The sequence below is a fragment of the Macrobrachium rosenbergii genome, chromosome 7 (assembly GCF_040412425.1).
Source record: "Macrobrachium rosenbergii isolate ZJJX-2024 chromosome 7, ASM4041242v1, whole genome shotgun sequence".
Lineage (NCBI taxonomy): Eukaryota > Metazoa > Arthropoda > Malacostraca > Decapoda > Palaemonidae > Macrobrachium > Macrobrachium rosenbergii.
This window is the reverse complement of record NC_089747.1, coordinates 12295001-12307500: the sequence shown is the minus strand read 5'-3', so window position 1 is coordinate 12307500 and position 12500 is coordinate 12295001. Positions and strand designations below refer to the sequence as shown.

General features: G+C 35.4%; 1 protein-coding gene across 2 annotated transcripts in view; it reads right to left on the bottom strand.

Moving 5' to 3' along the window:
* LOC136840133 (WAS/WASL-interacting protein family member 1-like) overlaps nucleotides 1–12500 on the bottom strand; it is a 79930-nt gene that overhangs the window by 51007 nt on the left and 16423 nt on the right. Inside the window, exons 1-2 of one of the 2 annotated variants that reach the window (XM_067106548.1) lie at nucleotides 2379–2457; nucleotides 346–472 (exon numbers count right to left, since the gene is read on the bottom strand). The gene's annotated coding sequence lies outside the window, so the exon portion shown is untranslated. Of the gene's footprint in view, nucleotides 1–345; nucleotides 473–2378; nucleotides 2458–12500 lie in introns of those variants that run through there. The other variant, XM_067106546.1, reaches the window with a different exon arrangement.

Genomic DNA, 12500 nt, shown 5'->3' with positions numbered 1-12500 from the left:
AAATAAACGTGAAAAAATTTCCTCGCAAAGATAATGGCGTGCGTATTTATCTTTCGGAATTCCTGGGTAATGAAACCGTGATACGATAATTGGGGGATTTCATGACCGGACAATTTGCTTCCAAGAGAACATCCCGCTTCCCTCAGCTTAAATCAAAAGATATTCAATATTATTTCTTAACGGTGGCCATGTTCCTTTGTCTGCATTTCTTTGAAATTTAATGAAATTAAACATTTGATTAAAAAACGTTCTAGCTATATTTGTCAATATACTACTACTATTACTACTACAAACTACTACTGCAACTAGTACTGGTGATGACAATAACCTGTTTTATACACAAACCTTTCTCAGTCGACACCAGAGGGCATCAGGTGAGACCAACATCACCATTATCTCTGAACTGAATTCTTCTTCCTCATTTCGGGCATTTTTCAGTCCTCTTCCTTGATCAAGCTCTAAATGATTAGATCTGAAACAAGAGGAAAAATGAAAATTACCTAAAAATTCACTGGCAAGATTTAAGACAAACATCCCAAAAATTTTAACATTTACTTAAAGTCCAATGGCAAGTCTTGACGAATACCTAAATTGAAAATCATGAAATAAACTGCGGGAAATGCACAAGCAAGTTTTGGTAAATATCTGTCATCTACAGTCAGTTACAGATCGCCTTAAAATAATTGCAGTGGGAAGATCTACGAAAAATCGGACACCTGAAATGAAAATCAACTGCAATCATCTTCATTCCGCTGCTAAGCTAGGAGGAAAAAATTATGTTATAAAAAAAATACTTAAATGCGATTTCTCTACAGACTTATATAAAAAAGACAGATTTCATTAACAACGATTTTTTTTCAAACCGACAGTGATTAATTACTTTTGGCCGAACCGGTGACCTTGAAAAATTCAGATAAGAAAAAAATTAATAGGGGTTTCCCCTGACCGTAACTATAGGGTCACGATGCTTTTTAGGGATGGGTGGGAATTACGACCCACCTAATAACCTTTGACCCCGCTTCGTTATAGATCCCGGATGTTGCATGCTCCTAACATATCTCAGACAAGGATCTCTCTCCCTCTCTCGTTTGAACTCTTACAACTAATATTCACTTACAAAATTTAAGGATCTGAACCTCTCTCTCTCTCTCTCTCTCGTTTGAGCTCTTACAACTAATATTCACTAACAAAATTTAAGGATTTTAACCCTGTCTCTCTCTCTCTCTCTCTCTGTCCTCAACATTACCCGCTTCACACACCTACACAGAATGCTCATGTGCAGTGCAATCATCCCCCCTTAAGCACATTGCTTGGGGAAATTGTAATACTAGGGCAATCATTAGACGCACCAGAACAGAAAGACCTTGAAAACAGGACTGGAGGCAAGTAACGAAACCTTTATTGGCAGACAAGGAATTGCCAGTAGGAGAAGCCATCAAGGTATCGGAATGCCTCTTTGGTAAGACAACAACTTCCTCCTTTGTAGGACAGAAGCACAAACTTTTCCCTTTGAAGCACAGAAGCACAGAGTCACAGCACATAAAAAGTTAGCATGAAGAGAATCAAGTACACATTCTCTAACTGGATGTCTGCACGGCATACATCCTCACTAATTGAGGTTGAGACCTTACTGACGACAGAAATCAAGGGAACTGGGTTCCAGCTACTGAAACAGCAGTCCCCCATTCAAAATCAAGGTTAAGACATTAGTCAATTAGAGATATTTTAGTACCACCGTCAGCAACGAGTTGAGGGAACTGGTGGACGTGAGATAAGGGTACAAGTAAGAGAAATAAAACAGTGAACTTAGGACCCTCAGAAAAAGAGTAAGTCAACGAGTCAGAAGTAAACTATGGATAAAAAATACTGGAGGCAAGGTCATGGCAAATATAAACGTGAATCGGGGCTGAATGCAAGGATTTCCTGACCTCTTACATTAGTGTTGCTGGCATGGACCCACGTTTTGTGGTGTGTGTATAAAGTCTGTATAATAGATAGCAGTCTTTCTGCAAGATACAAGGATTTTGTCGAAAGAAACAAAGCTGACTGCATTTCATGAACGATGACAAAAGCAGTATAATATAACAGCAGTGATTAGAAAATGATTTTTGATCTAGATGACATCATGACATCATACAGGGGAGTTTCAATGCGTGTTAATGTTACTGTTACAGTGATCGCTGACCTGGCTTTGAAATGACAAATGGTTCTGGATCGAAAGTCTGAGAAGGAAGACGATTGAATAGTGTTCAACAGAAGTGGGAAGATTAGTGACTAGCCCAGGAAGTTGAGGTGGAAGGAGAAAGGAGCACATCTACCATGAGCTAGAGGGTCATGGGTAGAACCACTGTAACGACAAGACACATCCACCTTCTCACCTTCAGGAGAGTTAAACCATCGCCGGAAATCTTCAACGCCCCACCACTCTGGGTAATGTGGGTCAAGTGAAAAGGATCTCTCACCTGTAAAAACAAGAGCGGATATAAAAGTTATGAGATTTTTCAGGAGTTCAGGAGAGGAAAATACGTAAAGATTATGCTAGGCTATTTTTAAGGGTCCTACTTACTTCTCTGAGAAGTATCCAGTATCAGACAATAGTGGCCAGAACTATTGGTGTTATGTTTCAACAGCGTCTGTCCCTTGACCAACATTATAAATTAATAAATAAATAAATAAATAAATATTTATGTGTGTGTGCACATGCGTACATAAATAAATATATATAATATATGTATGTGTGTGCATATGTGTATATATATATATATATATATATATATATATATATATATATATATATATATATATATAATATATATTGTAATGTGTATGTTTCAACTACCCATGTACACATTTCACTCTAAGTGCATCCAGATAACCATTATATATGGCATACATTAAAACAACAACTATGGGGTAGAGATAATAGATTTTCTTACGCAATCTGTAAGCCAACAGTGCGGGTGTAACTCGGCATTTTCCATGACCTCACTTACCCTTCGCAATGTGTCTAAACTTGTAAAGCCCTACGTAAGTTTGAGATTGCAATACAATACATCATTTACGAAAGACTTGTTTGCTCCACGCAGCTACGAAGACATTACTCTTCTCACCAACAAAAGAAACATGTAAAGCGTGATTGGAAGATGATTGAGCGTATGTGATGAAAAGGCTGTGGCAGGTTAGCAATGATAAGTGAGTACCTCAGGGTACAAATATGTACCCGGTTTGTTTATTTTTAGGGGATTTTCACGATACCTAGCTTTTTTCTTAACCTGAATCCATCTTCCTGACAGATTTCCCTTGGAGAGAACGAAGCTCTTAGAAAAGTAAAATACTATCAAAAGTTACAAACCGTAAAAAATTTATAGCATACTACCCTTTTAGAATGTTAAATAATTAATCTAATTTGACAGACTGTTGACACTTGAACACCATATACGATCAGAAATTATTGATACACGAAGTTATATGTAAGTTTTCATCGTACTTTCAGGATAATCAAGTGGACAATCTCTACCCTGAGAAAAGATTGCATACACAAATATATATACATATATATATGCATATATATATATATATATATATATATATATATATATATATATATATATATATATATATATACAGTATATTGCATATACAGTATATATACTGTATATATGTATATATACTTATATATAATTTATAATTGAGCGCTTTCACTCCAACGCAGTGTGTGAGTCTAAATTTCTACTGTGATTTAGTTTGGAATATAAAAATATCTTTATCTTCATTTTGATTGCTGTATGATAATTTCAAAAAGATTTTACGAAATATCTCGGTAATCCCATAAAAAAACCGTCATAAATCTTCCTGGCAAAATCAGCATAGAGCTATATCAGTTTTAAATAGCTATGCGTCAAGAAATGGTTCAATTAGTTAAAGAAAGGATTGGGCAAGAGAGAACAGACCCTGGTGTAATTATAGAGTAGCGCCGCATGAAGAAATTCCAGGGAAAAGGGGTCTTCCATTGCCGAATTGGTAACCTCCGAATCCACCGAGTATAATCGGGTAATGGGCTGAAATAACACGCTACTGTGGTATTCCGTTGATATATGTGACAATGATATCACCCTTATAAGCACACATACGTCAGTAAAATCTAAAATAATAAAAAAAAACACGGAAAAAAAGACAATACAACCAACTGCCAGCGAAATGAATAAAATGTTTCGGGTATATCACTCGAATATTAAAGAAATATTAAAGGGTTTTTCCTTTTTTTTTTCTTCCTTCAATTATCTTGTTTACAGCCGTGGCATCTTCACGCCAACCTTCAGCGCGCCACTTAGGAAGACTCCTTTTGACATCCGGGATGCGTTCTCTTCGGCAAATATGGTTTTGCCGCTTGTGGTAGCCGTGACACCACGTGACCAGAGGTAACCTCACGAATATTTTTAGGCTTAAAAACCCGAGCTTTAACGTTTCTCTGCTTACTGGGGTTGCAGGTGGCGCGGTTAATCTCCCCCTGGACCCTTTTTTACATAAATAGCAATCTGGAGAGTTTTATAGACCCGAGGGATGATAAAACTTCACTAAACTTCCCTGCATGAAGTTGTTCTTTGCATGTTTTTTTCTGAATTTTGAATAAAAAGTATACTTATCTATGCAAATAAGATCTCATTTTTAATCGTGTATTATATTTATAACGATTAAAAAGTACTCTTCCTGACATCATACTTTTTAACAAAACTCCATTCCTTAAATTAACCTGGAACGATTCATTAATACTTTTCTTTTTTACAATTTATATTAACCTGAAAGTTACCGTTAACTGACCTGTAACCTCCCCGGCTTTTCATCGTGTTCAATTAACATTTTACGGCTTGTTTTTCTTCCACTATATACATCTCCGTTTTGCATTTGCAGACATGCACTTCTGAATAGTTATGGGTATGGAAATGAGTGTAGGCAAGTGCTTACGTGAGCAATGGCATATACGCGAATCAGTGATTTTATATATATATATACATACATACATACATATATATATATATATATATATATATATATATATATATATATATATATATATATATATATATATATATATATATATACTAACTATATATTATATATATATATATATATATATATATATATATATTTATAAAAATAATATATATTTATATATACATCTTTCCTCCTTGACAAACACATGATTTAGTGAATAATAATCCCTAATCTACAACAATGATAAGTCAAATAGCTCTCTCAGAAATCTTTAAAATACTTTTACAAAAATAATCTATAATTTAGCGTCAACCTACGAACTGTGACTGACTTTTCCTCACCCTTTCATATTCTATTACCTCTTCATTTTGTATCTATCCCTTTCTCTCCGTTCTTGTTACCAGTCCTTAGTCATTAATGAATCTGCTGTTAGATACTATAACAATTTGACATTAAAATGGAGATTGTTTTATTGGATGCTCAGAAATCAATAAAAGATAATGATCAATTACAGTAACTGACGATTTAATCATAAGTTTTAATGAACTCAACTGAACTGAATATAGAGTTTAGGCCAAAGGCCAAGCACTGGGACCAATAGGGTCATTCAGCGCTGCAACGGAAATTGACAGTAAAAGGTTTGAAAGGTGTAACAGGAGGAAAAACTCGCAACTGCACTATGAATCAGTTGTTAGGAGAGGGTGGAACGTAAGATGGAAGAAAGAGAATGTGAAAGAAGGTGCAGTAAAATGAACGAAAGGGGTTGCAGCTAGGGGCCGAAGGCACGCTGCAAAGTACCTTAAGTAATGCGGTGCACTGACGGTACTAACCCCCTACGGACCGTAAGTTTTAATACTCTACATCCTATAAAATGAGTTATATACTTTAAATGGTGTATTTAAATTACTGTAAATGACGATTTAATCATAGTTTTTAAAACTCTACATCCCAGAAAATGAGTCATGTACTTTAACTGGTGTATTTTATTTAAACCCAAGTTTCACAATAATTTTCTTTTACAGAAAACTAAAAAAGGGTACAATATCAAAAAGGGCACTTACATACCCATAGGTATTTGAATATATTCTTAGCCTCTGCTTAACTTACACCACGAATGATTTTGCATTTGCTTGAACGCACAAGCGCACAGGCAAGCACCAACATGCAAAGGTGCGCCTGATGCCTGAGGTCGACCCATCTGACACACTGGCGTATCAAGTCGCTCGATCTCAGAAGCAATTATTATTTTCAGTCGCAACTCGTGAGATTAACACTGGGGAGATTTATTGCAAAAACGGAAGATTAAATTATGTGAATCTGCTTCGTGACGAGAATTACAGGATGCGTCGGAAAAAATGTTGAGAGGGGGTGCCCGGAGGTCCAAACTGGCAAAAATGTCTTCTTAAATATTTGTGAGGATGAGGGACCACAAAATTCATTTTGGGGAAAGGAGTCAGAGTAATTACAATAAATCTCAAATTTGTCTCTGGTTTTTGGTGCTTATGTAAAGAAAAAAAAAATATTCTCTTCAATTATAATATAGAACATTATAGTGCCTTCTAGAATGTGAGACATTTATGGCCAATTATGCTTTCAAAGGATTCATTCCATAACATCTGAATTACACAATTACTGATCCTGGTACAAGAGCGTTACCCGACCAGCTCTGACGCAAGCTGAATAAAATCTTGCTAAAATTACAGTACAAAGAGGTAATGAACAGGGAAACCCACATAAAAACACGAGGCAGTTTTTAATTAAATAAATCTGATGACTATTCCGTACTTCAGAATTTTTTTTTCTTTTTTTTTGGGGTGCGATGACGTCCGGTTCACAGGCTATAAAAATTCTATTCCCATTTAGACCCATTGTATTTCCATCACCTCTTGCATGCCCCATGATTCCCGAAGAATGATTCATGGTCTCTCATAAAAAAAAAAACACTTTTTTCCCATTCTAAATCGTTCCGCGATTTGTTTTATTCCGCAGCGCTGTCTCTTCTACTCTATGTACTGTCAGTCTTTGTCCGACTGACAGTAATTCTAAGATAGTTTTCACACTCAAGTCTTCATCTTTGCTTTCGCATGGTGACCCTCGCAAACGGTACGGCCACAGCGAGTCTTGTGAGGCACTTAAAGTATATCTTAGTTTAACCAGACCGCTGAGCTGATTAACAGCTCTCCTAGGGCTGGCCCGAAGGATTAGATTGATTTTACGTGGCCAAGAACCAACTGGTTACCTAGCAACGGGACCTACAGCTTATTGTGGAAGCCGAACCACATTATACCGAGAAATGAATTTCTATCACCAGAAATAAATTCCTCTTATTCTTCATTGGCCGGTCGGAGATTCGAACTCGCGGCATTTGTGAGGTACTGTATTTGCAGCAGCAAATCTTCAGGTACCAAGGTACGTTGTGTCTGGTCATTTCTTTTTCCACCATTTCGCTGTTTAACTTCTTTAACTTTATTCTGGCAATGTATACACAAGTCATTTCAGAACAAGCCTTCGATCCAGCCACTTGAGTCTAGAAATTGATTTAGAACAGTTTGGTTAATCCTCTATCCTAATCCGGAATGTACGTATTTTATTTTTCTACGAATGTTTGTATTTTTTTTTTTTTAACAGTGAATCTGTACTGTCCTATTCCTCAATACATATACTCGGCACAAAGCACTCACTTCCTCTTCTCAAACCGCAATTAATTTCATTCTTGTACATAGCAACAAATTTTTCTGCTTCATTAATAGGTATCACAGTTGAGGTAAAGCCGATTTTCCAAACATGTGCATTGCGAATTTATATCATGTCAACATTAAATAATAAATCGTTATTTATAACTCAAATCTAACAATTAACCAATATCATAACCATTTTCCAATATCAAAAAATAAAATATCGCCATAAATAGTTGATGATACAAGACCAAAAAAAACAAAAATGAGGATATTCGCTCTTATTAACAACAAAGAGGCAAATGGCCTTCATCAAAAGAATACTAAATAAATAAAAATACAAGAAAAATACATTTTCTTTGTTGGCAAGCAACACGAACCCTCCTTTAACAAGCAAACGTCTTGACGAACCACAACGCTCCATTTTCCTCAGATGCTAAAGAAAATGAGAATAGGAAACGGAAATCGGTTTGCGTAAAAGCGACCGGGCGACCTTTGCGGTCGTCTGTTTGGCGACGCAAAAAAGTAAACAAATGCGAAAATGCAACAATAGACGTCGTTATCTTTCATTTTCATTTTAGATTACCATTTATGATCTTTATAGTCTTACTCTCGTAAATAACAAAAGGCGTGGACCGGATGTTTAAGGTTATAAACGACTGCATAATTATCATTCGTAGTAGTAATAACTGTTTTTCGCACTAAACTACGTCTTCCATAAATCATACGACTGCACGATTAAAAGATTTATCTTAATTCGTAGTATACGAAGATCCAATTCACTAACATCGCATGAAGGATAAAAAAAAAAAAAAACTGAAACAATTACAGCTTTTGACAACGTGACACACTTAACTATAACGGTACAAAAATGGAAATATATTCAGTGAATCAATATTACAGAGGACACGAACTAGAAGTGTCTGGCAACAGATAAATTACCTTGACTGCCAGATAAATTACCTAGATTGCCTGCAGAACATGTATTGTAAAAAAAGAATCTTCCTCGAGGCACATAACATACTCCATTAGACTAAGTTCTTCCTCCTGCAGGGGCTGTCTTCCACATTACTCCAACAGAATTACCGTAAGGTAGGCATCTGATTTAGGTATCCGACTGCTTGTGACAAATATCTTGTATGATAGAAATAATCAACACACAATCACACGTGGAACAGAAATAAATTTCTGACTCACGTCAGGATCGAACCCAGGTCTTTCCATTGAAAGGTCAGACCGTTGCCAACCAAGCCACACACGTCAATAAAAATGACTTGAGAAGCTTGGTTGGCAGCGGTCTGGATTTTCAATTGAAAGACCAGGTATAATGGTACATTAAATAATGCTGTACTAAAGCCTTACTATTGAATTTTTCGTTTTTAAAATGTAATTCTTCACCTCCGAAGAGCTGCTCTTTTCACACATAATGATGGAAGAATCTTAGCTGAGAACAGATTAGTCTTCATAAACAATAACTTTAGTCATAATATTACTGACTTTATTCATGATTATTAATGTCTTCTTACTGTAACTGATAAGTACATAACCTCATTTAGTATTATTCGGTCTCCAGTTATGTAATAGCACTTTGTGACAGACCTCTATTACTCTTGGCATGGAATGGAATATAGAATTTAGGCCAAACGCCAATCGCTGTGACCTAAGAACTCATTTAGCGCTGAAAGGGGCATTGAGAGCAAAAAGGTTTTAAATGTGTAACAAGAGGTAAACCTCGCAGCTGCACTATGAAACAGGGAGGTGGAAAGTAAGATGGAAGAAAGATAATCTGAACGGAGGTCTACTAAAAAGAATGAAAGGGGTTGCAGCTGGGGGTCGAAGGGACGCTACAAAGAACCGGGTGAGCTAGTACTACTGAAAGAGTTTTCCATCGTCGAATACGGGACGGGACCTGAATAAAGCTCATTCTTGGAAGACCGAAGAAGAGATCAAGTGTTCACGGACATTTACAAATCTTAGACTGTTCATACTCCTTGAGTCTTACGGTTCGAAGTCACATAAAACAGGTATTCCCGCCGTTCGACAAACATACATTGTATCCATGTAAAGTGAAAATACACCCATAAGCAAACATAAGCCTGAAGGGGAAGTTATTTTAAAGAAAATGTGACATTAAAACCTGAGGATTTCGCTACCCTGAGCAATTGAAAAAAAAAAAAAAGCAACGAAAATATCATAACATTGTATGTTCAGCAAATATTGTTTACCAGTGCTTATACCAACGAACAGTAAATTAAGTGGATGAATTATCTAACAACAAACACGCCCGTCTCTTAGTTATCGTAAGACAAATATAATGATAATAATCACGGAATGCTCCTCTGACAGTGATAATACAACTGTTATTATTATTATTTTTATAATTATTATCATTATTATCATCTTCAACCCTCCCGTGGTCTACAAGCGACGCATCTAACGTCCAGCAATGCAAAGAGCTTCTGTGAAATTTCGCCAATCGTGTTCTTCTTGTACTTTTACTTCCAAAAATCTCCACTTATCTCCTGAAGCGCTGGAGATGGGGGCCTGGGCATGTCTTTTGCGCCAGTCCAAGGAGAATGGATAGACAAAAGTCTCAGAAATAATAAACAAACTTATCTATTTCTAGTTAATGGTGTTTATTATAAAAAGTGAAAATAAAATCATCTATGAAAAACATGAAACTCTCATAATGGATAATTTTAATCATTTGAAAACCATTTAAAATTAGAAGTTAAAAAGGATCAAAACGGCAGGATGTAACTACTGAAAATCCATTTATAATAATCAGATAGTGTATCAATAAATAAATATACACATATATATGTGTATATATACACATACAGTATTATATATATAGATACACACAATATATATATATATATATATATATATATATATATATATATATATATATATATATATATATATATACATACACATACATGCTCGTATCACTGCTACATCCACTTCAAAACACACCAAACACAAAAAGCACAGTCAATGTTGTAATGTAACTTTTCTTCCTTATTATTTTTTTTTTAAGTTTTACCAGGTGACTCAGCGGGCCAGCACATTACTTGAAAGCTCACCTCAAAACATGTATACTCAAATTTCTATTTGGGGAAAACATAACCTCAGACACTGGAGTACAAACTGCGGTCATGAGTTCATGGGTGGAAATGCAGCCAGAAAATCAGGCAGGCAAAAGAATAAGCCATTGTAAGGAATAACTGCAAGAGACCACAGAAGACACGGGAATAACGCGAACGAGAGATGAGACTGGAATCAACTGGTGGCTCCAAGAAAACTGAGAGATACGAATGAGGAATTAATCACTCTTAGTGCAATGACAGAATTTCTGGAAGGTAGCAGAATTTGAAACGTAATGGGTTTCCAAACTGACATAGCAAACAGAAAATAAATAAAATAGAATACAAAGAAAAAAAAGAATTAGCACTGAACAGACAGTATTTACGAGTATACGTCAAGGTCATTTTTAAGTAAACTAGCGCGCTATAGAGAATTTTAACCGCCAAAATTATCATCTCTATGCGAGCATGAAATCATGCATGTATATGAAAATAAAATATTTTGATTATCACAGTATATATATATATATATATATATATATATATATATATATATATATATATATATATATATATATATATATATATATATATATACATATATACATACATACGTGCGTGTGTGTATAATGTGGGTGTGTGTGTGTGTGAATATACGAGACAAAAACTTAAGAAGCTTCCATCTTTGTGTCGTGTCAAGGCTAACTAATGCAAACCATCGTTCAAAGGTGCGTCTTGGTAAAGAGGCAAAAAAAAAAAAAATAAATAAAAAAAAACCCTCGCGTGTCTCATTTTATGGTGTGTTTTTGTTCCCCTCAATCAGGGCACCGCAAAAGGACGCCATATTCTAAATAACCTTCCAATTCCATCAACCGTATTTGACAAGGTCAACCGTGGAAGCTAATCTATAAAATTTTTTTACGTAATGTTACAGAAATATTAAGAGATACGTCGCCTGTCTGTTCTTTGGAAATTATTTTAATGTGACAAAAGCGCTGAGAGTACATATTTGCTCTGTAACAATCTGTTTACGTAATTTGACAGGACCATTAATAGGCAGGAATCTTCTCTCTGTCCTTTGGAAACGATTTAACGGTAAAAAATAATTATGAAGCTCTTGGGTATAATTGTTTTGTTTTGAGAAAATACTAGTATTAGAATTTTAGGGATGTGCTATAACATTCTGTTTACGTAATTTGATAAAACTACTGATAGAAACTACTAATAGACATTGTGTCTTTCTATCATTTGTAAATGATTTAAAAGTAAAAAAAAAAAAAAAAAAAAAAAGAGATGAAGTTCTGAGCAATAATCGTTTCGTTTAGGGTGAAATATTAGAATTTCAATGTTGTGGAGATGAATATTAATATTAATAGAAATTTTAGTACGGAAATACTAGACAAATTACAAGACCCAGCTACCGGAAAACTCGGAAATTCTTCCAAAACGAGTAACAAATACTGAAATATTAACAAAAATCGTAAACAAATAATTACGAAACAACCTATAAACTTCGGAAAATAACTAGATATCACAGAAACACTATAAGAATAAAATTACAAAGGAAAAAACTAAATTGCAAAGGACTCCTTGCCATTGCAAGTACACGGCAGGCCACGCTAACTCATCTCTAACAGAGAACCCCTTCGTCAGAAGACATTGTGGCTTGTCAAACCAGCAGTTGCTCAGGAGTAAATAGCATCGGAAATCATCAACTTCCTGCCGTTCCACTAGAGGTACCAAC